The following is a 25,485-nucleotide window of genomic DNA, read 5'->3' on the forward strand; positions in this document are numbered from 1 at the left end:
GCCTAGCATCCTGTCCTTTCCTGTCCAGCACTCACCTCCATTTGTAATGATCCATGCCTGGGAGTATTTGTTTAGTGCTCACTTCCGTGACACTGTGGAAGACAGGCTCAGTCTCCCTCACTAACCTGTGACCTGGGTCAGTTTTGCTCCAGAGGGGATCCTTACGGCACAGCAGCGTACCTGTATATAGTAAGTACTCATGGTATTGCTCAAGACCAAGATCACTGAATGAGTCCTTCTAAGGTGGCCAGATCTTCTGTGGCAGGACTGTGAAAATAGGCCAGGATGGGTTCAGTTGCTCCGATTCAAAGTCCTACCTTTGTCCTTTCTCATCAGATGAATGACCATCACTAGGTCATTCACCCTTTGTCGAGGGACAAGGTGTAGCAGAAGAGGGGGACAGAGGGACAGGAGACCTGGTTACTCTACATGCCTTTGAGCAAATCATTTATACTTCCTGGACCTCAATCTCTAATCTCCTGCTTTTAATGCAAGCCAGTAATTACTGACAAGTCTGAATCTGAAGGTTAACGGAATGATAAAATTCAACAAATATTTATTGGTTACCTTCATTTGTAAGTAGAAAGATAAAAGACTTTGTACATGGAGAAAACATGCTAATGCTGATTCTTAGTCTGCTAATAGAGAAGCCTGAAAATCCCTCTTAAAAATGTTGAAATACTTCAACTATGTGAACACACACAAAACAAATCTTCATATGGTTTCAAAGCCAAGGTTTTGTTCAGTACTGCCGTGGTTTGAATGTGTCCCCCCAAAAAAAACATGTTGGAAGTTTAGCCCCCAGTGCAACAGTGTTGGAGGGGAGGTCCCCAAATGCCAGTGGGATCTAGACCCCAGCCAGTGTCCAGGCTCTTGACACCATCAAGAGAATGAATTCAAAGACCAGTTGGAAAATAGTGAAAGTACGATTTATTGCAAAGGGAAAAGTACACACTTAAGAAAAGGGAATATGGGTGTACTCGAGAGACTCACACGAAAGGGGGTTTGGGGCTGCTACCTTTACGGGTTTCTTTAACCAAGAGGTGGAATATTCATGATCATTCCTAGAAAAAGGAGGAGATTTCTCAGAACTGTGACACCACCTATTTTTACACCAAATATGGGTGTTCTCCGAAGTGTCATGATGCTAGTGGGGTGTGTGATTTAGTATGTTAATGAGCGTATAATGAGGTCCTAGGAGAAACCTAGGTCAAATCCAGTGCCATGCTGGGTTCAGTGGGTCTTAGCCAGCTTGGTCTACACTCTGTTTTTCACGGTCTTAGCCCATGGCCTCTGCAGCCATTTCAACAGTTTCCTTTTGCTAGTCATGTGAAATTGCTGCCCAAAATCTTCTATTATTCTGCAGCCACCTTGTATTATTCCTGTCTCAGGACCTAATGTGAGGTGTTTAGGTCATGAGGGCTCCACTCTTGTGAATGGATTAATGCTAATTATAAAAGGGCTTGAGGCTGGGAGTTTGATCTCTTGCTCTCTCTTCCTTTTTCCTGCCAGGGGATGGTACACCATGAAGGCCCTCAGCAATTGCTGGCACCTTGATATTGGACTTCTCAGCCTCCAGAAACATGAGAAATACATTTCTTTTCTTTATAAATTACCCAGTCTGTGCTATTAGGTTATAGCAACACAAAATGAACTGAGACAAGTACCCATCTATTACTGTGTCTGAGCCCCTGGGTGGGTTTGGAACAGAGGTAAGTTAAGGTGCAGCCGCAAGGAGCTCACTGTGGACCAGGGAAGGAGACCCACATCTGAAATGGATGCCTCAATCTAATCACCAACTGCTAGGATAGAGTTATACACAGCATTTGGTTTATAATTAAGGTGATTTTAGAGAGAGGAGAATATTTTAGTTTACAAATCTCCTCTTTACTAAGACACACACACACAAAGAAACAACACACACATACACACGTTGAGAAGGGCCCAAATCATGACTGGCTAGGAGAGCAACAGCCTCTAGATGGTTTTTCCAGATTGTGAATTAAAGATCTGCTGGGTTGGCCAGGCATGGTGGCTCACGCCTGTAATCCTGGCACTTCAAGAGTCTGAGGAGGGCAGATGGCTTGAGCCCAGGATTTTGAGACCGGCCTGGGCAACATGGTGAAACCCTGTCTCTACAAAAAATATAAAAATTAGCTGGGCGTGGTGGGTGCGTGCCTGTGGTCCCAGCTACTTGGGAGGCTGAGGCAGGAAGATCACCTGAGCCCAGGGAGATCAAGGCTGCAGTGTGCCATCATCACACCACTGCACTCCAGCCTGGATGACAGAGTGAGACCTTGTCTCAAAAGAAAAAAAAAAGATCTACTGAGTCTGTCTTCAGGGACAAGAGCACAGTTTCTCCTAGGATCTTCACACCTCCCTCAAAATGTGTACATTTTTACTGATTAAATAATTTAAAAATCCTTGGGATCGATTGACTTCATTTGGAAAACAGTAAAGCTAGCTCTCTGCCTAACCCAAATGCAAAAAAAAAAAAAAAAAAAAAAAGGGCAGGGGAGGGGTGGGGGTGCTGGATGTAAGAATTTTACTATGATAAAAAGATGACAACAGTAATAGAAAATACTTGCCATATATATGAGTCAAAGATTAGATCCCAGGTATACAAAGAGCTCCCACAAATTGAATAGAAAAAAATGGGCAGACAGAAATATGACTCTAGGATATGAGCAGGTAATTTACTGAATAAGAAATGCAAATTGTCAATAAACATATGAAAAGATGCTCAACTTCACCGGTAGTCAGGGGAATGCAAATTAAATCTCAGTGAGATTAACATTTTTGGGTCTAGCAGATTGGCCCAAAGTACTGGCCAGCCTGGGGAGTGGGGGCAGGGGCCTCACATACACTGTTGGTGTGCCTGCCCCAAGAGGAAAAGCAATTCCACTCTTCATGATCCATCCTACGAGAAATAATAAGACAAACACATAAAAGCATATAAACAAGAATGTGTGTGGCTGCATCATTCTCAATAACAAAAATACTATAAGCAATCTAAATATCCATAACAAAAACAAATTAAACAGGAGAATGGTATCTAATATATCCATGCAGTGGAATTACATACACCCACTAAAAATAATGTGTTAGATCTATAGTTACAGACTTGGGAAATGTTCCTGAACATGAAGGAAAATAAGCAAGGTATAGGTCAATCTGTCTGGCATTTTGGATATATATGTACTTAGATATATCTGCATCAACCCCCCAGTAACAAATTGAGAAGAATGTGCACAAAGTTGCTAACAGGTGTTTACTTCGAAGAAGACAATCAGTCAGGTGGAGGGAGAAACTTTCTTCTTGATATAACTTTTATGTATTTTATTTTTTTGAGACAGTTTCGCCCTATCATCCAGGCTGGAGTGCAGTGGCGTGATCCCGGCTCACTGCAACCTCTGCCTCCCGGGTTCAAGTGATTCTTGTGCCTCAGCCTCCCCAGTAGCTGAGATTATAGGCACCCGCCACTATGCCTAATTAATTTTTTTTTTTTTTTTTTGAGATGGGGTCTCGCCTTATTGCCCGGGCTGGAGTGCAATGGCACAGTCTCGGCTCACTGAAGCCTCCACCTCCCTGGTTCAAGTGATTCTCCTGCCTCAGCCTCCCTGGTAGCTGGAATTACAGGCACATGCCACCACACCAGGCTGATTTTTGTATTTTTAGTAGAGACAGGGTTTCACCGTGTTGGCCAGGCTGGTTTCGAGCCCCTGACCTCAAGTGATCCACCCACCTCAGCCTCCCAAAGTGCTAGGATTACAGGCGTGAGCCACTGTGCCTGGCCTATAACTTTTTTTTTTTTTTTTTTAAAGCAATGGGGTTATGAACAAATTTAATTTCTTTGTTTTTGTTATTTTTCAAAAATAATTTTGTTACTTTTCAGTAAAGTTAATCATTTCAAGTGATGTAAGGGACCCTTTTGTGAAGCCTAAAGTCACCCCCAAATTTCTCCTTTGTTTCCCAGGCCGGTTGGCATTTTTCCCACCAAACTGCTATTGAACTGAGTCAGCTGAGAGTGGGTTCAAAGAGACCAAGATGGACCAAAACGGGCACTGCTTTAATTAAGATTAGAATCATGCCCATCAAAGCCATTCAACTATATGATGTTGGATGTGCCCAAGGCAAAATGCATAGTTTTTTGACATCTGAGGCTGGAGGAGAGTTTGAGATCCACCGTTGAGAGAGTTTTGGAGGTGGGAAGTTTTATTTGTAATAGCATAATTAGGTTTAAAACAAAAATTATCTTCATTTAATGCCAGTAATTTGATTACTGATTTAGAAAATCGAAGTGTCCAGCAGACCCTGGACTGCCCTCAGAGACTAGTTTTGCATCCTTAGAGGCAACTCAAAGACCCCTTCCACCGTGAAGACTTCCCTCCAGCTTCATGCATTACGCAGACTTGAGAGAGGGCTAAGATGGAGTGAGTCAAAATGCACTGCAAACCATGAAGAGCTACGGGGAATGAACGGTGATACTGCTGCTGTGGAGTTGGAATTCTCATTTCCCTTAGTTTCCTTATGCTAAAAGTCAAAATGGGAAAGATGTCCCTGGAGGCAGCTGCTCAGGGCCAGGCTCCACAGGTATGGGGTTTGGGGAGAAATAGGTTTCCCCTTGTGGGCCTCAAACTTGAATTTGTCAGTGCACTGGAATGGCTCACAATTAGGGGATCCTCATCTTAGTAGGAACCTGTAAGGGCTACAAGGAATTCTGATGCCAGATCTGGCCTTTGAGTCCATTTGGCGCTGCCCCTTGAAACAGGCAGGCTCTCTACGAAGGACAGGGGTCTCCTTTTTCTGGGATTACTTTCCAGACACAATGACGTGCTTTGGATGTGTCCAGATCACCTCGCGCTGTGCTGAAGTTTTCAGATCTTCTCCTCAGGTGATTACTTAGTAGATGGCTGATCTCACCCACTGATTCTTGCTAATTTCATTTTCCTATAATGCTGGATACATTCCTGTAGCCCCATGGACGGCCCGAGCTACCTCAATATCTGAGTGGAATCGCTAGAATCTGCCTGCTGGCCCTTTCAGTTTCCTTGGACTCAGATAACAATCACTGATAAATATCAGTGATTCTATCTGCTCATTTCCAGAAGCTGCTACTTCTGGCCTAGAAAGTCTTTTCCTTTCATTTCTGCTTATTCAAATTCTTTCCTCAAAGTTCAGCTGGAGACTGTCCTGGAAGGAATCTCGTCCTCCCTTCCCCTAACCCTACTCATTCTCTGCCCCAAATCTCCATTAATCTTATACTGCCTGCCGCCAACAAGGGGGTTCTTTTTAAATTTTTATTATTATTTTTAACTCTTGTCTCCCAGGCTGGAGCGCAGTGGTGCAGTCTCTGCTCACTGCAACCTCCGCCTCCCAGGTTCAAGCGATTCTCGTGCCTCAGCCTCCTGACTAGCTGGGATTACAGGTGCGTGCCACCACGCCTGGCTAATTTTTGTATTTTTAGCTTTCTCCATGTTGGACAGGCTTGTCTCGAACTCCTGACCTCAGACGACCTCACGCCTCGGCCTCTCAAAGAGCTGGGATTACAGGCGTGAGCCACCGTGCCTGGCCATGGGGGTTCTTTATCAGATTCCTGTGTGTGTGTGCGACTCCCCTAACAGGATGAGCAGTTCCTGAGTGCAGGACCCTTTCCCATGCTGCCTTTCCATCTTCTACAGCATCCGGTGCAGTGAATGCTGGAAAGAACAGCTCTGACACCAGACATGCCAGCGAGTTCTGCTGTGTTGGATAGTCCAACTTTTCTGAGGCTTTATTTCTCCTTCTTTCTTTCTTTCTTTCTTTCTTTCTTTCTTTCTTTCTTTCTTTCTTTCTTTCTTTCTTTCTTTCTTTTTTTTTTTGAGAGAATCTCACTCTGTTGCCCAGGCTGGAGTGCAGTGGCACTATCTCGGCTCACTGCAACCCCCGCCTACCGGGTTCAAGCAATTCTTGTGCCTTAGCATCGTAAGTAGCTGGGATTACAGGCTCGAGCCACCGTGCCCAGCTAATTTTTTTTTTTGTATTTTTAGTAGAAAAGGGGCTTCACCATGTTGGCTTGGCTGGTCTCAAACTCCTGGCCTCAAGTGATCCATCCGCCTCGGCCTCCCAAAGTGCTGAGATGACAGGCATGAGCCACCACACCCGGCCATTTTTTCATCTTTCTTTTAGTATCATGTGAGGATTACACAAAGTAGCCATCTGGCTTATCATGGATGTCCAGTAAATGTTCCCTCCCTTCCTTCTAGTCCCAGCCCTCCTGCAGGGGCTCCCTGTACCCCGCAGCAATAGACCATAGCATGTGTGTCCTGGGGGAGCCTGCAGAAAATGGCTCTTTGTTTTAATAGGACTGTTGAATCATTCTTTCTTCAACTGGAAATCTCTCTGGGCCACACCCCTTTACTCTTCTTGGCTTGTCCGTAATCAAGTAACTTTAGGCTTGAAAGAAGGTACTGCAGAGTCAAGGTAGTATAAGGTAGTCCTAGTGAAGAACACAGGGTCACCTGGGGAGAGGACTGGAGTTCTTCAAGCTTAGAATTGTGTCTTACTTCTTGAGGAATTTTAGATCGGTCCATTAACTTCTCCTGGTTCATGAAATCGGAATAATGAGCCCTATCCCTGCTTTTATTCCATAAGGGAAAGATATCTGTAGGGCAGTGGGCTTAGATTCAGAAATGAAGTTTGATAACCTGGTTCTATTATTTCTATATGATCTTGGGCATGTCCATTTCCAACAGCCTCAGTTTTCTTACCTACGAATAGGGATAATAATATTCTTCTTACTGCCACAGAGAAGATAAGAAGTCTACAATCAAAATGGGGCCATGTATGTTACCTTGCTGTATATTATGAGCGCTAAGAAATTGTAGAGGAAAAAGGCTTTATTCTGTGGGGCAGAGGCTTGAAAAATGGTAAAACCTCTACACATGAACAGTGTGGGATCATGTATGGAGTTCCTAAAACAAGGCTGTTTGGGATGGACATGTTTGAATCCTCTTACAATGCTTATAATGGTCATATTTCCTGGTAAGTGGCATCAAATCCAAAAACCTGTCAAAGGGACAGATGGCATTCTTAGCACAAAAGAGGAAACCAATTAGAAGTTAAAATACAGAAAAATGTGAACTTGTAAATGCTAACAAATTGTTTCGATGTGGAGGACTGTGTTGTTTTCCCTGACACTGGCCAAGGAAGGTCTCTTTCTGGTCCAGCTATGTTCACAGGACACTGACTATTGAAGTCTGAAAGAAACCTTATGGACTCTCTCTCCTAACTGTCTTGATTTCAAGCTTGCATACCTAGCTCGAGTTGTTGGGCAGATGCTGCTGATTGCACCATGTCACTTTTACAGTGACAGACTGTGTCTTTGCAGCTCAGAAATGAGCTCTGAACAGTAGGCTTTAGGAAGCAATTTCTAAATACAAGCATTCATTTAGTCCATCAACAAACACTTGTATATGACTATATATAACTATAACTTCTGCTTGCAAGGCACTTATAAGCCACACAGAAAAATCCAATGAAACTTATTGTGTGCTACAATTAAGGATGGCCCAGAGGAAAGAGACTCCACCCCTCCTTGGGGGAGTGGAACGTGGTTTCACAGACTGGGAGGGACATTTGAGCTACAGGATGAGAAACAGTTTGCCCGGGACACAAGGGCGGATAGGATTGTATTAGTCAGGATGGGTGAGAGTATGCTGTAGTAACAAACAACCCTCAAATCACAGCGGCTTAATGCAACAAAGCCTTAGTTTTTGCTCTTGTTACACATTACAGCCTTCTTGTTAAAAGAGCAGCCCCTTGTGAAAGAGGGAAAACAGCCAGAAGGAACAAACCAAGTCAAGTATGCAGCTGTTACACTCTATGCTAAAACCCCCCAATGGATCAAGGTGGCCCCAGTTGGATAGAATGGTTTGTTTGGAGGGAAAAGACCAAGAGCATGGGGTAAGAAAGCTTCATAAACTGGAGGTGCTAAAAGTAAGTCTAGAGAAAAAAGCAGGGTCTTATTTTTGTTATTTGTTAAATAACCTTTTAAATACTAAGTCTTAATAGTGAAAATTTAATGGATTTTTATTATAATTATGATTTAGAGCAAACTGTTGAAGATATTCCTTTTTTTTTTTTTTTTTTTGAGATGGAATCTTTCTCTGTCACCTAGGCTGGAGTGCAGTGGCACAATCTTGGCTCACAGCAACCTCCATCTCCCCTGTTCAAGTGATTCTTGTGCCTCAGCCTCCTGAGTAGCTGGGATTACAGGCATGCACCACCACACCCAGCTAATTTTTTTTTTTTTTTTTTTTTGTATTTTTAGTAAATATGGCATTTCACTAGGCTGGCCAGGCTAGTCTCACACTCCTGACCTTAAATGATCCTCTGGTCTGGGCCTCCCAAAGTGCTGGGATTACAGGTGTGAGCCACTGCTCCCAGCCTGTTGAAGATATTCTAATTAATCCTAAATTAGTCCTGCAAGTTGTTTCATGAAAAAAGTTTTCTATATTAAAATACACATAGGTTTAAATAAAAAACGAGAGAGAGAATTCTTGAAGAGAATGGTGTCTGTAGCTACAGCTGATCGGAATGAAGTCGTTCAAGGATAGAAGCTTAGACTTCACTTCAAAATGCTTCCTCTGAACTGACTGCCGTGGAGTCACCTGTGCCCCCAAGCACAATCTCCTCAAGGGCAATGGCAGCCATTACTAGGCCTTTTTATTTTTCATGATGCATAGTTGTACCTGTCACAAAGGAGGTGCTCAAAAAATATTTTGTGGAATGAATGGACAGATTTCTCTCTGTTCTCCCAAAACAAGACTTATGTCTCTATGTACATAAGGAGAATGTCAGGGCTGGGTGCAGTGGCTCATGCCTGTAATCCCAGCACTTTGGGAGGCTGAGACAGGTGGATCACTTGAGGTCAGGAGTTCGAGACCAGCCTAACAAATGTGGTGAAACCCCATCTCTACTAAAAATACAAAAACTAGTGGGGCTTGGTGGTGGGTGCCTGTAATCTCAGCTACTATTTTATATATATATATATAAAGAGAATGTCAGGACCAGCAATCCATAGAAAACTGAGACAGCAGACTTGTAGTTTTCAAACTTGCTTGCAGCTACAAAACTTTTTATTTAAAAAATGCTAACTAAATATCTTTTACACTAAGCTCAATTTTTTATTTTTTTAAAATTTTTTTGAGACGGAGTCTTGTTCTGTTGCCCAGGCTAGAGTGCAAGTGGCACCATTTCAGCTCACTGCAACCTCCGCCTCCTAGGTTCAAGCGATTCTTCTGCCTCAGCCTCCCGAGTAGCTGGGATTACAAGCACCTGCCACCATGCCCGGCTAATTTTGTATTTTTAGTAGAGATGGGATTTCACCATGTTGGCCAGGCTGATCTTGAACTCCTAACCTCAAGTGATCCATCTGCCTCGGCCTCCCAAAGTGCTGGGATTACAGATGTGAGCCACTGTGCCCAGCCTCTCTGGGGATCTTGAAGGGTTTCAAAACCAGACTGAAAGCCACACATTCAGATCAATCAGATCACACAAACAATAAAACCCCAGCACTTTCTCATGAAACCAGGAGAATGTTCTGGCTTTTGTCTCTTCCACCTGTGGAAATCAGCAGTTGTCTCTATTTTCCTTTGGGGATTGGAGTGTTTGGTTTCTCCATGAAGGAATGAAATGTTCACAAGAGCAAGAACATGTGGCTCTCCTGAGAAGAGGGCTGGAAGAAGCCACCAGCTCCAGTATCCTCAAAAGAGCACCTCTGCAGCTCCAGGGTCCGGGGTTCCTCCAGAGGCACAGATGAACTAAGCGGGGCTCCTAGGGCCTCGGGAAGGTGAGATCCCTGGCATGAGTCACCTTTTCTGCAGAATCTGCTTCAGATGCCTCCATCTGAGACTCATTTCTCACCATCCATGCTAGTGGCGGGGCTGGGGAGAATGGAGAGGATGTCCTGTAGGTCAGCGTCTCCCTTCTGGCTGACTGAAGACTCCTGACCCACTATAGTACCAGACGAGGGTGACAGCACCCTCTCTGTGAGGGCCCCAGAGAGAGGCTGACATGGGCTGTCAGTTCCTCTCAGCGTTGCTAATCTGAGTCAAAGATAGCCAGACCCCCAGGATCGGTCCCCACCCTCCGCCAGATGCTGTCCAGGGGAGCAAGGTGTGTCTGTCCCTCCTGAGCAGGTCCCCTGACTTTCCCTAGGATGATGGGCTAGGCCGCTTGATTTGCTTTCTAAACATCATTGTCCTGTGCCAGCCACTCCCAAAGCTGCATAGAAAGATGAGATTTCTTGGCCAGGCGCAGTGGCTCACGCCTGTAATCCCAGCACTTTGGAGGCCATGGTGGGCAGATCACCTGAGGTCGGGAGTTCAAGACCAGCCTGACCAACATGGGGAAACATCATCTCTACTAAAAATACAGAACTAGCCAGGCATGGTAGCACATGCCTGTAATCCCAGCTACTCAGGAGACTGAGGCAGGAGAATCGTTTGAACTAAGGAGGTGGAGGTTGCAGTGAGCCGAGATTGCGCCATTGCACTCCAGCCTGGGCAACAAGAGTGAAACTTCATCTCAAAAAAAAAAAAAAAGAAAGAAAAAGAAAGATGAGATTTCTTGCCCTTTTCCTCATTTCATTCTATTTCATTATAACACGAGATCAGCCTTAGGTAATTCCAGACTGTCTGCCCACCTCTGAAACCATGAGGATGGATGAAAGAGATTTTCATTCTGTGAACTCCAGCACGAGTGAGTTCTCAGACTCCCTCTTCTGTACTCATGGAGCCCCCAACTGCCTCAATTCCCAGCCAAGGAAGAGCTCCTGTAGCCCATACCACTCTTCAGGGCAGTGACATGCCCCAGCTGGGACAGAAGTCATGGTTGCCAGCCCAATGCGGGTCCCACTTTCCCGCATTCACTGATTTCTAACACAGTGCCGGCTACATCACAGGGAGTCACAAAACACTGTGGACTATTTAGCCCTTAAGCCAGATGCCACAGAGCAGCATTCCTCTGAAATTGCAGAAGGAATCTCAGCTCTACTCGAGGCAGGAGGTCAGATGCCAAGGGCTCGCTTTGCTCCTTTTTATGGCTTACCCACTGGCCTAGAGCCTTAAAGAATCAAATTCCACCTTCCTCTACCTGACTCCCAACTCCTGTCCTTGCAGCAGCGTGTCAGCTTCTGTGAATCTCAGTTTCCTCCTCTTTAAAATGGGAATCGTGGGCACCTCTCTCCTTGCAGGACTGCAGCCATTGCCAAAAGCAAGGTAAGCTACAGAGCACCACGTCATTGTAGAGGTGGTTGTCAATACTACAAAAATGATTCCTGCTCATTCAGAATCCTCTAATTGTCTTATCCGGATTATCTCCCCACCTGCTGTCTGACCTCTGCCCTATTTTCGAGATGAAATAAACCTGAATTTTTCCGTTGTTATCCAAACTTTAGAATTGTGGACTTAGGGCAAACCTTACATTTCACTGACATTACTTCTTTTAAAACCCTTTTTAAAAAATTATTTATTTATTATTTATTTTTGAGACAGGGTCTCGCTGTGTCTCCCAGGCTGGAGTGCACTGGTGCGATCATAGCTCACTGAAGCCTCGACCTTCCCGGCTTAAGCGATCATTTCACCTCAGCCTCCTAAGTAGCTGGGAGTATTGGCGTGTGTCTCTGCACCCAGCTATTTTTTTTTTTTTTTTGTAGAGACAGGGTCTTGCTATGTTGCCTAGGCTGGTCTCAGACTCCTGACCTCAAAGGATCTTCTAGCCTTGGCCTTCCAAAGTGCTGGGATTACAGGTATGAGCCACTGCACTTGGCCAAAAGCCCTCTTTTAAAAACCCATCTTAGTGATACCTGGTGGTGGCTAGGTGCAGTGGTTCATGCCTGTAATCCCAGCACTTTGAGAGGCTAAGATGGGCGTATCACCTGAGGTCAGGAGTTCGAGACCAGCCTGGCCAACATGGTGAAACCCCATCTCTACTAAAAATACAAAAATTAGCCAGGCATGGTGGTGCGTGCCTGTAATCCCAGCTACTCAGGAGGCAGGAGGATCGCTTGAACCTGGGAGGCAGAGGTTGCAGTGAGCAAAGATCACGCCACTGTGCTCCAGCCTGGGTGACAAGAGTGAGACTCTGCCTGAAAAAAAAAAAAAAATAATAATAATAATATTAATGCCTGGCTGTGAAGAGGACGGAGCTGGAGCTCATGTCTATCATATAGTGTCAGATGCAAAAGAAGTGGCAGAACAATGTGTATGGCATGAGTTCATTTTTGAAGGGAATACGTCTTAACGTGCTTGTATAAGCATATCTGGAAGGTTGTACACCAAACTGTTTAGCAAAATTATTGGGGAATGGGACTGAGGATTGAAATGGAGAGATGGTGAAGAAATTTTCATTTGTTTTTCTATTGATGGTTTGAGTTTTTAAAATAACAATTGGGTGTCGTTACATTTTAATTTCACATTTTTAAACACTGACAGACACTTTAAACATATGGCCTTGAAATATTTTTTACTAGATTGTATATCTCTGTTCTTACTATTTAACTTTCTAAATAAATTAAATGAACATTCTCTCTTGTGTTTAAAATTAGGATCTACAAACCTGATCTTTCCATTTATTGAGTGCCTGCTATATCCCAGGCTGAATAGAGGTGTTTTTGCACTTAATACTCACTCCAGCCTTGCAAGGTTAATTATTTTCATACCCACTTTACATCTGAGGAAACTGGGGCCCATGGTCACACGGTTAATAAGTGGCACAGCTGGAATTCTAACACAGCACAACCTGACTCCAAAGTGCACATTTGTTTATGAAGGTTCCCTGATGCCGTCTTTAAGATTGCATTTAACCTCGTGCACATAATTAAATTTTTTTTATCAATACACACTCATGCATACAATTTGATTTTAAAATAAAATCTTTAATATTGTATAGTAATCCTCTTGGTGGTCCTGGGGGGTGCTCATCCACCCGAATGAGCAAAGCTTAGCTAAGACCTTAAGGTGTGCTGTCTTTTAAACAAATTATATCCAAGTGCAGCCACAAAAATTAACCAATCTATTCAGAAATCTTTTTAGAACAAATGTTTTTTTTTTTTTTTTTTTTTTTTTTTTTTGAGATGGAGTCTCACCTTGTTACCCAGGCTGGAGTGCAGTGGCATGATCTCAACTCACTGCAACCTCTCCTCCTGGGTTCAAGTGATTCTCTTGCTTCAGCCTCCTGAGTAGCTTGGATTACAGGTGCCCATCACCACACCCAGCTAATTTTTTTTAATTTTTAGTAGAGATGGGGTTTCACCATGTTGGCCAGGCTGGTCTTGAACTCCTGACCTTGTGATCCACCTGCTTCGGCCTCCCAAAGTGCTGGGATTACAGGCGTGAGCCACCGCACCTGTCCTTAGAACAAAGATTCCTAAAATACTCTAAGTTTGTAGACTTATAACACCACCGTGTGAAATGAAGTCCTCTACATATCTCCCAAGAGCTTTACCCTAATATAATCACCGGGGAGGAGAGTATGATATCTTGTGAGCCTTTTGTTTTTCTCTCTTCAAGGAGTCAATTCTTGGAGGAATCTTTCTATGGGAAATGGAATTTTGCTGTTGCTCCAGAAAGTGAAATTTACAGCTGACAAGAGGAAACGACAGGGAACTCTATTCCAGTATGACATAAGAAAGAATTTGGTAGCAATTAGAACAAGCCAATAATGGAGGGGGCTGTCTTGTTAGGTACTGAGATCTCTGTCACTCACAGGATTGAAAAGAGACTAGTGAAGCATCTGACTTGCTATAGAAGGGATTTCTGTCTTAGATAGGAAGTTGGACTAAGTTATTTTAAATTCTGTTTCTTAACTATTTTTGTTTTGTTTTATTTTGTTTTGTTGAGATGGAGTCTTGCTCTGTTACCAAGTCTGGAGTGCAGTGGTGTGGTCTTGGCTCACTGTAGCCTCCACCTCCTGGGTTCAAGTGATTCTCCTGCCTCAACCTCCCAAGTAGCTGAACTACAGGTGCACACCACCACGCTCTGCTAATTTTTGCATTTTTAGTAGAGACGGGGTTTCACCATGTTGGCCAGGCTGGTCTCGAACTCCTGAACTTAGGTGATCTGCCTGCCTCAACCTCCCAAAGTGCTGGGATTACAGGTGTGAGCCAACGCGTCTGGCTCAACTGTATGTTTTGCATTTTTCTTTCTTTTTTTGAGACAGAGGCTTGTACCATTGCCCAAGCTGGAGTGCAGTGGTACAATTTAGGCTCACTGCAGCCTCCGCCTCCCAGGTTCAGGTGATTCTCCTGCCTCAGTCTCCCATATAGCTGGGATTGCAGGCACATGCCACTACATCCGGCTAATGTTTGTATTTTTAGTAGAGATGGGGTTTCACCATGTTGGACAGGCTGGTATCGAACTCCTGACCTCAGGTGATCTGCTTGCCTCAGCCTCCCAAAGTGCTGGGATTACAGGCATGAGCCACCGTGCCTGGCCTTTCTTTCTTATTGATAGACTAGCATGTGGTCTTAAGGAAGATCATCCCTGAACTAATAAATGCTATGATCCAAATTAACCCCACAGTTATGGTATGGGTTATGAAACGGGTTCGTTTTTGAAAGTTTGGATTTTAAAGATCGTCAATCAATTGTTTAGTCCTAATTAATTTTTCCTGAGAACATCTGACATATTAACATAAGTACCAATTAAAATTGAATGTTGGTGTAATCACCATCTCAAATATTTGAACAATGTGATTATATAATATGTACCAACAAGGTTAAAAAAATACACTTAGAGAAGTAGATGTGAAGGAAAAGTAAGTATTGCTTCAGGGTTTGGAAAATGCAGTTTCTTATTCATCTGCCTCCCAGATTTCAAGATTCAAGACAAACTCTTGCCAGCCCCTCCTGCTGACTTCTGACAGCCCAGCACACCTAGGGAACTCTGAGCTGAGATATGCCCTCCAGGTGTCTGTGTCGATCATAATCAGACAAAGGATGTTCTGTGCTTTTCCTTAAAGTCAGTCTGCGTGAGGTCCTCCCAGTCACCTCCCAAGCTGGGCTGATGTGTTCACGTTAGGGGTTTCTCATTCAGCTCTGGGGTGTCAGCAACACCAAATCAAGACAGACTAGTTGAGAGCCTACTATGTGCCGACTGATACCTCACACATCTCTGTTTACACCCCCATCTTATTTCCTAGAAAGTCTGCACCCTTCTATTCAACACGGGCATAGCTTTCTGGAAATCCCAGAGATACACCACATCCAATGTGTCCCAAACAGAACTCATTATCTCTCCCCTGAAGACTACTCCTGCCAATGAATTGTCTCTTTCACTGGTACCCAGATCAGAAACCTGGCCTTTGGGCTGGCTGCCTTCTTTTTCTTCATCTTACATTTTTGCAGTGGCCATATTTTGTTATTTCTACTTCCATCCAAGCCTTATAGAAGGTGTCAGAGCCGGACGTGGTGGCTCACACCTGTAATCCCAGCACTTCGGGAGGCTGAGGTGGGTGGATCACCTGAGGTCAGGAGTTTGAGACCAGCCTGTCCAACATGGTGAAACTCCGTCTCTACTAAAAATATAAAAATTAGCCGGGCGTGGTGGCACATGCCTATAATCCCAGCTACTCTGGAGGCTGAGGCAGGATAATTGCTTGAACCCAGGAGGCAGAGATTGCAGTGAACTCAGAACGCACCATTACACTCCAGCCTGGGCAGCAGAGTGTAAAAAGAAAAAAAAGAAGGTGTCAGGATGTCTACACCCATTTTTCAAATACTAAGAACCTGCCACACAGTCAATGGAGAGTCACTGCTCCAATCTCCTGACATGCCTCTTTGCCCACCACTTCAGCCCCTGCCTCCAAGATCCAGCCCTTCCCAAGATCCAGCAATCAAATGGCTAATGTCTGGCACAAGAGGGGGCTTCCAGGAACTTGCTGCAACAAAAGGTCAGTTTTGTTTGGCTGGGGCCTGGCAGTCCCTTTCCTTACTAGGTGACCACTGCGCTCTGGGCCAGCTTCCTCATTGGACACAGTAGCACAGTGTCTAGGCCTACTGTACTTTTTTTTTTTTTTTTTTTTAAAGACGGGATCTCACTCTGTCACCCAGGCTGGAGTGCAGCAGCGTCATCTCAGCAACCTCTGCATCCCAGGTTCAAGCGATTCTCATGCCTCAGCCTCCTGAGTAGCTGAGATTATAGGCATGTGCCACTAAACCTGGCTAATTTTTGTATTTTTCAGTAGAGACGGGGTTTCACCATGTTGGCCAGGCTGGTCTCAAACTCCTGGCCTCAAGTGATCCGCCTGCCTAGGCCTCCCAAAGTGCTGGGATTACAGGCATGAGCCACTGTGCCCAGCCAACTATTAATCTTTCCTTAAAGGATGGGGTTCACAAGGGCAAAAGTGCGTCAGACCCAATGAAATCCCAGTGCATCCTGCTCTCAACTCCAAGCACTGCGCTCCTCCTTCTCGATGACCTCCTCCGTCCACTTCCTTCCTCTTTTGCTCACTTTTCTTTTTCCATCCACATTTGTTGATCACCTACTGTGTGTGCCAGTTCTGAGGATTCAGAAACAAGGAGGCCCCACTCGCTGCCCCTGGATGCTTCCAGCCCAGAAGGCACGAAGATGAAGACATGCCCAACTGCAGTACCCTGTGGTCAATGCTACATAGGAGCCCAGGAGTGCCAGAGAGAGAGAGAGAGAGAGGCCTGCTCCAGCCATGCAGGGTGAGAGAGGCCTCCCCAAAGACATGATTTATGAACCCCAGGAGACAAGCACCCCAGTGCCCCTGCAGAACTCCCCTCACCCAGGATGGGAAGGCACAGCCCTGGGGATGCTTTGGGATTTGACATTCTCTTCTCAGCCCTGTCGATGTCCACACAGCTGAACCAGCACTGTCTGAGATGGGTCCCCTTTTCCGATTTTAGAGGGCTAGTGAGGATTCACTCTTCATGGTATCAACCCGGGCTGTGAGAGCGTCTGGGTCCCTCGAGAGGACCAGCACTACTCACCTCAGAGGAGGCGGCCCCTGGCAGTGGAAGGGCCTACCTCCGGGGGAAGCAGGTGGAGGGGGTGCAGGCGACCACAGAACTCAGCCAGAGGCAGCTGTGTGTGCTTTGGTGCTCAAGGCTTCAGGGGTCCAAGGCTGCTGGGGTGGCCACCACGCTGGTGCTTAGACCTTAGCAGGAGGGAAGGCAGGGGTGAGGACACTTGACCAGATACGATGCTGGCTTGCTACCCCAGCAGCTCCCTGTTCTGCATCCCAAGGCAGCCTCCTTTATCTGTCTCCTCTTCTCCCCTCCACCCCATCCACACCATTGGCCCCAAAGGCTGGTCCTGCCCCAAGCATTTCCTATGTGTTCACACCTCTGAGCCTCTCCTTCTCCAGCTGTGATGTGTGACTTGGCCCTTGAAGCCCTCAAAGTTCTTCAGTGAAAGCCAACTGTATTCCTCCAGCTGGAATTACCTGTGACTTTCTCTGTATTCCCAAAATGTGCACAAAACTTATAAAGGTGTGTGGTGGCCCTTAGATATTTTGGTATAATTTAATTGCATGCATGTGTCTTGCTGCCTGGGTCAATTTCTTTGAGATCAGTGACTACATGTGACCTTTGCCTTCCCAGAGACCAGCACAGACCCATCAGTGAAGCCTGTTCTCAACAAATGCTTGTAAATGACTCACTCCTACTGGGGTCTAGAGGACGATGGATCCCAGATCAAGTTGCTTGTTGCCTCATTTGTCAAGTTCTGCCTGTACATCGGCTGTTCTTCCTTACGATAAATCTGAAGATCAGAAACACGGCGGAACAACAAGCACGCAGGACAAGTCCATCCTGCCCATAACACCCTAGAGCAGGCTCAAAGCAGGAAAACAGCATGAGTCACATTCAACAACAGACACACGGGGAACCCTGCTCTCCCCTCTACCCTGAGGAGAAACAACAACACCTTCCCTGCCTGGGGAAACTCCTACTCATGCTATCCGTCTCAGACAGCAGCTCCTCTGCGAAGCCATCTTCCACTCTCTCAGAAAGAGTCCATTGTTTCTTCCTCTGCGTTCTCTCTTGCCTCTATTAAGGTGTTCAGCAGATAGTATTGAAACGATCTCCTTGCCTATTTGGTATTTTCCACTATGGCAGACACATATGGGAATCAGTTGTGGGAGCACAATGGTTTAAAAGGAGGCAGACCACCAAACATCAGGAGAAGAGAAGTCAGGGTAGGGAAGGACCAGGAAACCTGTGTCCCATGAGCGGACTGAGGGTTGAGTTGGTCCCGGACATTGCTGTGTCTCGGTGTGATTACCAATAGCACCCATGTTCATTCTCAAAAGTGTCCTGGTTTAGTCCATCACATATATAATCACCCTCCATTTGAGAAATATGTAAAGAAGCCACAGGGATTTGACCCACGGGAGCCTTGGGGAGTCCATCACTGTCTTCAGTCATTCAGGGTGCAGCCGCATGCGCTGCGTGGCCTCAGGGGACCTGTGGGAGAGGATGATGTAACGAAAGCCTTTCCCCTAGTCTCTGTTTTGTTTACTGTTGGGCACCCAGGACTTGGCACCATTCCTGGAATATATTAATCTCTTGATAAATATTTGTGGGAGAGAGGAAGGAAGAGAGGGAGGAGGGGGGAAGAGGGTACAATCTGGCAAAGAGCTGATTGCATTACAGGCCTTGTCCCCTCAGTGGGGGCACCCGCCAGAGGCTGAAAGACCCCTTGCTGGGGATGGCACAGATGGTGTATGGGCTGAATTGCACCCCCCTCCGCCGAAAAGGATATGTCCAAGTCCTGACCCCCAGTGCTTCAGAATGTGACTGTATTGGAAATCTGGCTGTTGCAGGTGTTAGTTGAGATGAGGTCATACTGCAGTAGGATAGGCTCCTAATCCAATATGACAGGTGTCCTTACAAAAAGACTGTCATGTGCAGACAGAGGCCTACAGGGAGAAGTCCACGTCTAGACAGGCAGAGGCTGGCATGATGTAGCTACAAGCCAGGGACTTCCAAGATTGCCAGAATACCACCAGAGTCTAGGAAGAGACAAGGAAGGATTGTCCCAGAGGTTTCAGAGGGAGTCTGCCAACACCTTGATTTCAGACTTCTAGCCTGCAGAACTGTGAGAATACATTTCTGTTGTTTAAGCCATCCGGTTTGTGGGGATTGTTTATGCCAGCCCTAGGAAACTAACACGGAAGGAATTCTGCCTTGGGTGGGAAGATGCATGAGATGGATGATCTCTGGACTCACTAGGCTTCCATCTCAGGGCCAAGCAGCAGTGATGGATTTGCCTCAGGCAGCCTTGCAGACCCACTGTGTGTCCATCGAACTCTGCACTGGTGGTCTGCACCCAGGGAGCCAAGCACAGGCTCATCTGAGCTAACTGCAGCACCAGCATCCTGAAACCTCCCTTCACCGTCCAGCCGGTCATGGGCTCAGGGCTCTTTGGCTCCTGGAACTTCAGAGTGATGGAAACTCACAAAGACACCCAAGTCCACCCCTCCCTCACACTGCCAGATTCCAGGCTCAGAGGCGTGGGGGATACCTGGACTCTTTCCCTGCTCTGTGCTCTTTCCGTGTTGTTACAAGAAATAACTCTGTGGTCTACTCATTGTTTTCCAGATAAGCCCCAACCTTCCCACCTGTAGGAATCCCCTTTGCCAGAAATTCCTCACCCCAGCCTCCTCCTCTCAGCCTGCCAAGACACACTAAGATAGGAGACCACTTCCTTCAGCTGATCTCCTGTCCAGGGGATCTCTGCTTCCCTCCATCCCCAACCCTGCCCGCCACACAGAATCCTCTGGCCTCACTCCCAGGCAGTCCACCCTTACCTACCACTTGTCATGGGCTACTTTGCAGGGGGCTAATGACATCTTCTTTCACCTCTATTCTTGTTCCTGGTAGTCATTCAATCACCCACAGATATATATTGAGAACCTACCTTATTGCAGAAGTTAAATTGTCAATAAGAATAAAAAGACTATAGTGTTGTTGGGAACATGGATACTTCAGCATTCACTTACGATACAGAGTCCCAAGCAGAAAATTTGGAAAAATACAGGCTGCCCTTGAGGTCAGAGCTGGAGAGAGTGGTGGGGAGCTGTCAGGCGAAGTCCACAAGCCTCCTCCCAGACCTCACTTCTCACCACTGGCCCCTTTCTCTCTGCCCCAGCCACTCTGAATGTCTTGCTCTTTTCTCCACACTCCAGCTTTATTCCCACAGAGGTTTCACACGTATTTCCCCCAACCTTGAACATCTGTGTCCCTCCCATTCTTCTTTGCATGACCAGCTCCCTTACTTCCGTGCTCCCTGCGTACCATACCCAAAACAGCACCCTGCTGCTCTCTAGTTCCTTCCCTGCCGCACTGTGCTTCAGAACACTTGCCATTAACAGAAATTAGATATGTCATTTGTTGACACGTGCACTTGTTTCTTGGCTGTCTCCCTACTAGAATATAGCACATCTTTCAGAATATAGTGGGCATTCAGTCAATCCTGAGCGAATGAATGAGTGAATGAAATGAATGAAGTGACCGCCAAGCTGAGTTAGATGAACAAGGTTCCTGGCTAAGGGAAGTGCATTGAAAATGGAAAGAGTGGCACACTCAGGAGAGAAGTTCAATATGGAGGAAAGAGGAGCTGGAAAGTGTGAATGGACCCAAGATAGAGAAGCAAGGGTCTTCTGAGCCATGCTAAGCTTTTTCCCAGGTCCCTGGGAAGCCGCTGAATGTTTAGGCAGAGAAACTGAGCCATGTACACTGCCTACAGCATAGAGAAAAGGTTGGAAGACAACAAGAGTGCAGACAACCAATTAAGAGGCAGACATCCGGATGAGAGAAAAAGAGGGCCCAAGCTACAGTCATGGCCGAGGGTTTAAGGAGAAGTAGATGGGTCCTAGAAATACTCAGTAGGGGCCTAGCATGGTGGCTCACACCTATAATCCTAACACTTTGAAAGGCTGAGGCAGGCAGATTGCCTGAGCTCAGGAGTTCAAGACCAGCCTGGACAACATGGTGAAACCCCATCTCTACTAAAAATACAAAAATTTAGCTGGGCGTGGTGGTGAGCACATGTAATCCCAGCTACTCGGGAGGCTGAGGCAGGAGATTCACTTGAACCTGGGAGGTGGAGGTTGCAGTGAGCTGAGATCATGCTACTGCACTATAGCCTGGGCAACAGAGTGAGACTCCGTCTCAAAAATAATAATAATAAAATAAAATAAAAAGAAAAAGAAATATGAAGTAGGTAGAATTATCAGAACTCAAAGGATTGAAAGCCCGTGTGGAATGGCTCAGAGGCTGCATGCCACCTTTGATAGTGAGTTCCGTGAAGGCGGGCATTTGTCCGTTCTGAGTCTCCCATGGCTGGTATACTACCTGCTGAATGCATGTCTCGCGCTTCTGTTACTTCCCACTCCTTCGATGTGACATAGCCACCTGCACTAAGTGTTTGAGAGCAGGGATTAAAGGGGAGAGACAGCCTTCTATTTTGGTCTTGTCATTAAACCAGCTGCCTCAAATTATTTTTAGAAGAAGGACAGGTAAAAATAAACGTATAGGACTAGTCACATGTCTATGCAGGAATAATCACACATCTTTGAGAAGGGGAAAGCAGATGTAAGATTTATTTTCAAATAGTAAGGGCCAGCATTTTACAGCTGCAATATCCTTTATTCCTCAGAACAATCTCTCTGGTGTTCGGATTACTAGCTCCATTTTACAAAAGAGAAAGCTGAGGCTATGACAAGCTAAGTAACTTACCCAAGGTCATCCAGCTAGAGACCCAGGATTCACACCCAGCCCTTCTAACTCCAAAGCCTGGTTTCCCTTCACTAGAGTACAATGCTCCTCCCAGATTTCTGAAGTAGACACCGTGGGAAGTAGGGGGCAAGAAGAACAGTGGATTTAGAGAAGGCCTTACCCTGGAAGTCTCTGCCCTGGTATTTATTTCTAGCACTTTGTGTTCTTTGAGGTTCTGTGATAAAGGTGAGCTCTAGAATGCTCTCTCTGTCCAATCCCATCCTTTCCTTGGCCTATCCTAGCCCTGAAGGAAAGCTCCCATAGAAGGGACTGCCAAGTCCTCCTGTTTCTGTGCGAATGGGAAGCACACCGGCCACCCATGGCTTCCTTGGGGCAGAGAACTGAGAGCTCCCGACTAAGAGGCAGCCCCTTTTCTGGGCATGAACTGCCTGTCCTGCTAGTAGAAATTCCAAACTTGGGACTGACAGTGGCTCTCTCAAGTTCACTGAGAGTGCTGGACCTTTCTGAGAAGCAGGTCCGGTGTCATACTTAGACAGCAGCACCACTGCCTCCATGCCCACCCTGCAGCCTAAATGGGTCAGTCATACTTAAAAATGCTTCAAATGCATTTATTGAGTTCTTTCTATTCACTAGACTCTATGATAGATGGGAAGCCCTTGAGTTTTTTAAAACTGAACTCATTTATCATGGGTTGGGTTCATCACTGACTTGATCAGATTGGTTAATCTAGTAGAGCCCCATTTTCCCTCTGAGACAAATGGAATAATTTTAACATGCATCTAATCTTTATCATCCTTATAAGCATGCAAAGTAATATCTGCACAGTACTTGGCCCATAATAGGCAGTGAATGGTGGTTGTTATTATTATTAATAACTACCAACACATTGGCCACATAGTAGGTGCTCAATAAAAATGTAAGGATTGGAAATTAGGCTCAAAGTGTTCGCTTTAATTCCCCATTTGAATTCCACCCAGAGCAGGGAAGATATGGGAGAAGAAAGGGGAAACCCAACATATTTGGTGTTTGGAAACATGACATCCAAAAATGTCTGTTTTCTTTTCTTTCTTTTTCTTTTTCTTTTTCTTTTTCTTTTTTTTGAGATAGGGTCTTGCTCTGTGGCCCAGGCTGGAGTGCATGGCACAATCTCAGCTCGCTGCAACCTCTGCCGCCCTACAGGCACATGTTACCATGCCTGACTAATTTTTGTATTTTTAGTAGAGTTGGGGTTTTGGAATGTTGGCCAGGCTAGTGTTGAACTCCTGACCTCAAGTGATCCTTCCTCAGCCTCCCAAAGTGTTGGGATTACAGACGTAAGCCATTGTGCCTGGCCCAAAAAATGTCTGTTTTCTTTCTTTTTTTTCTTTTCTTTCTTTCTTTTTTTTTTTTTTGAGACTGAGTCTCACTCTGTCACCCATGCTGGAACGCAGTGGCGCGATCTTGGCTTACTGCAACCTCTGCCTCCTGGGTTCAAGTGATTCTCCTACCTCAGCTCCCCGAGTAGCTGGGATTACAGGCATGCACCACCACGCCTGGCTAATTTTGTATTTTTAGTAGAGACGTGGTTTCTCCATGTTGGTCAGGCTGGTCTCGAACTCCTGACCTCAGGTGATCCGTCTGCCTCAGCTTCCCAAAGTACCGGGATCATACGTGTGAGCCACTGCGCCCAGCCTAAAAATGTGTGTTTTCAAGTCACAACTATTTTCTTTCCTGCAGCTGTCGGGGGCTAGAATTACTTAGGAACTGTGGCCAGCTTTTTGAGAGGTGAGTTGGTGGAGGAAAGACCTACTTAGATGAAAAAGATAACACACCAGACAAATGGTCCCTCCAGTGCTTATGTCATCTGGCAGAGCCCCCTAAGTTAGGAGGAATTTCCCTTGTACCTGACAATAACATTTTTTCAAAATAAAATATGTTGAGGCTGAGAAGTTTATCTTGGCTGAGCATTGTACCATTAACTCAAGATTAAATGCATCCTGTCCAAATTCTTTTGCTACTTGAAATGGGTCTCAGGCTCGTGGTCTCCAGATGTTGATTCTATGTGCGCCCCAAGAAAAGAAGCTAATTGCTCTTTGCGGTAGAAGCATGGAAGTGGGGCTGTGGTGACTGTTCCGGTGCACTCCCTACGCCCCCCTGCAGAGCCAAGGCAGGACTCCCCCAGCCACCGCAGCTTTGCCTGCTGAAGTGCAGAAGGTTGGCGGAGGTTCAGCTGGGTCCCTCCCTTCACACTATGTTTAGCTGAAAGCAGCTGCCATGCGGCCCCTCCAGTGAGGTATCCCAGTCTCACAATTGACTGATGTGGGGGAACAAAAGCCTAGCCCTTCGGTGCTTCAGTTTGGGACAACTTCAAAGTGCCACCCCAGCTCCAGAGCTCTCAGCCCTATGAGACTGGCGGAGGCTGTTGCTGTGAGGGCTTCAGAATTGAACTTCTGGCCACACTTACTTTCTGTCTTTTTTCTTTCTTTTTTTTTCGAGACAGAGCCTCGCTCTGTCGCCCAGGCTGGAGTGCAGCGGCACCATCTCGTCTCACTGTGAACTCCGCCTCCCGGGTTCAAGCGATTCTCCTGCCTCAGCCTCCCAGGTAGCTGGGATTACAGGTGCATGCCACCATGCCTGGCTAGTTTTTGTACTTTTAGTAGACATGGAGTTTCTCCATGTTGGCCAGGCTGGTCTCGAACTCCTGACCTTAAGTGATCCACTCGCCTCAGCCTCCCAAAGTGGTGGGATTACAGGCATGAGCCACCACACCTGGCATATGTTTACTTTCTTCACTCCTCTGCAGGGAATAATTCAGAGGATGTTCCCTATAAACTTACCGCACGTGCATCTCTGGCTCAGAGATGTTGGTGCCAGGAAGGGTTTGAGGAAGCAGACTGTGTATGGGATTTTGAAGTTTGATCACTCATCAGCCAGTTGACCACGAGGACCCCATCCCTTGTGGCAGTGGAGCACAGATTCCCCCAGGCATGCTTTGCAATTGGTAAAACTTCCATGATACACTTGGGTGGAACAGCTATGGAAAGGAATGGACAGGAGGCGCAAGACTTCAGGAGTTTGAAAGGCTGGTGAGGAGGCGCGAACAATGGAGTGAGATGGCTGTTGCTGAGAACCGTCAATGCATTTGAGAAAGGCAGTGGAAGGCTGAGAGTGATTAATCATGAAGGTAAAGTGTGACAGCCATAGGACCTCATTGGTAGCACATAAAGAGGCCATCATCTCTCACAACTGGAGGGCGGAAAAGGCTGAGTATCAGACCCAAGATTGAATTTATAAGAGTTGTGGCACCCCAGAGATGGTCAAATTCTCAACCCTATGCAGTCGGTGATGCCAAGGTCAGGGTCCTTGTGCCAGTGCTGTGAGACTGCAGCACAGTTCAGTGCTTCCCTCCCTCTGCCTAGCCTCGCTGCCTTCACTCCTCACAAGAGCACCCCCACAAGAATCTTCCTGTACTCTAATCTCAATTTCAGAATCAGCTTCTCAAGAACCCCACGTTGGACAGGGCAGACGACCGTACCAACGATGAGTCATCAGTTCCCTGCCAGCAGGGCTCAGTGTGGGTTTCGATGACTTTTTTAGTTTCACCTCAGTCTTTGCAGTTACTATTCTCTGCACCTGAAACACTGTTTCTGGTCTTTCCACAGCTCTTCACCCAGGGTTCAGCTCAAATACTGCTTCCTCGAGAACATTCCTTGACCACTTATCCTGAAGTATTCCATGTCATGCCTGCTCAGTTTCTG

General features: G+C 46.0%; 1 long non-coding RNA gene across 1 annotated transcript; it reads right to left on the minus strand.

Moving 5' to 3' along the window:
* Positions 1-1,515: 1,515 nt before the first annotated feature.
* LOC103783047 (uncharacterized) lies at positions 1,516-18,332 on the minus strand. The gene is made up of 3 exons (XR_010109224.1): positions 17,668-18,332; positions 17,034-17,163; positions 1,516-2,920 (listed from the first exon to the last, which is right to left on the minus strand). It is a non-coding gene; the product is annotated as an uncharacterized LOC103783047 (long non-coding RNA).
* Between the last annotated feature and the right edge of the window lie 7,153 nt (positions 18,333-25,485).

Source organism: Pan paniscus, chromosome 12 (genome assembly GCF_029289425.2).
Source record: "Pan paniscus chromosome 12, NHGRI_mPanPan1-v2.0_pri, whole genome shotgun sequence".
Lineage (NCBI taxonomy): Eukaryota > Metazoa > Chordata > Mammalia > Primates > Hominidae > Pan > Pan paniscus.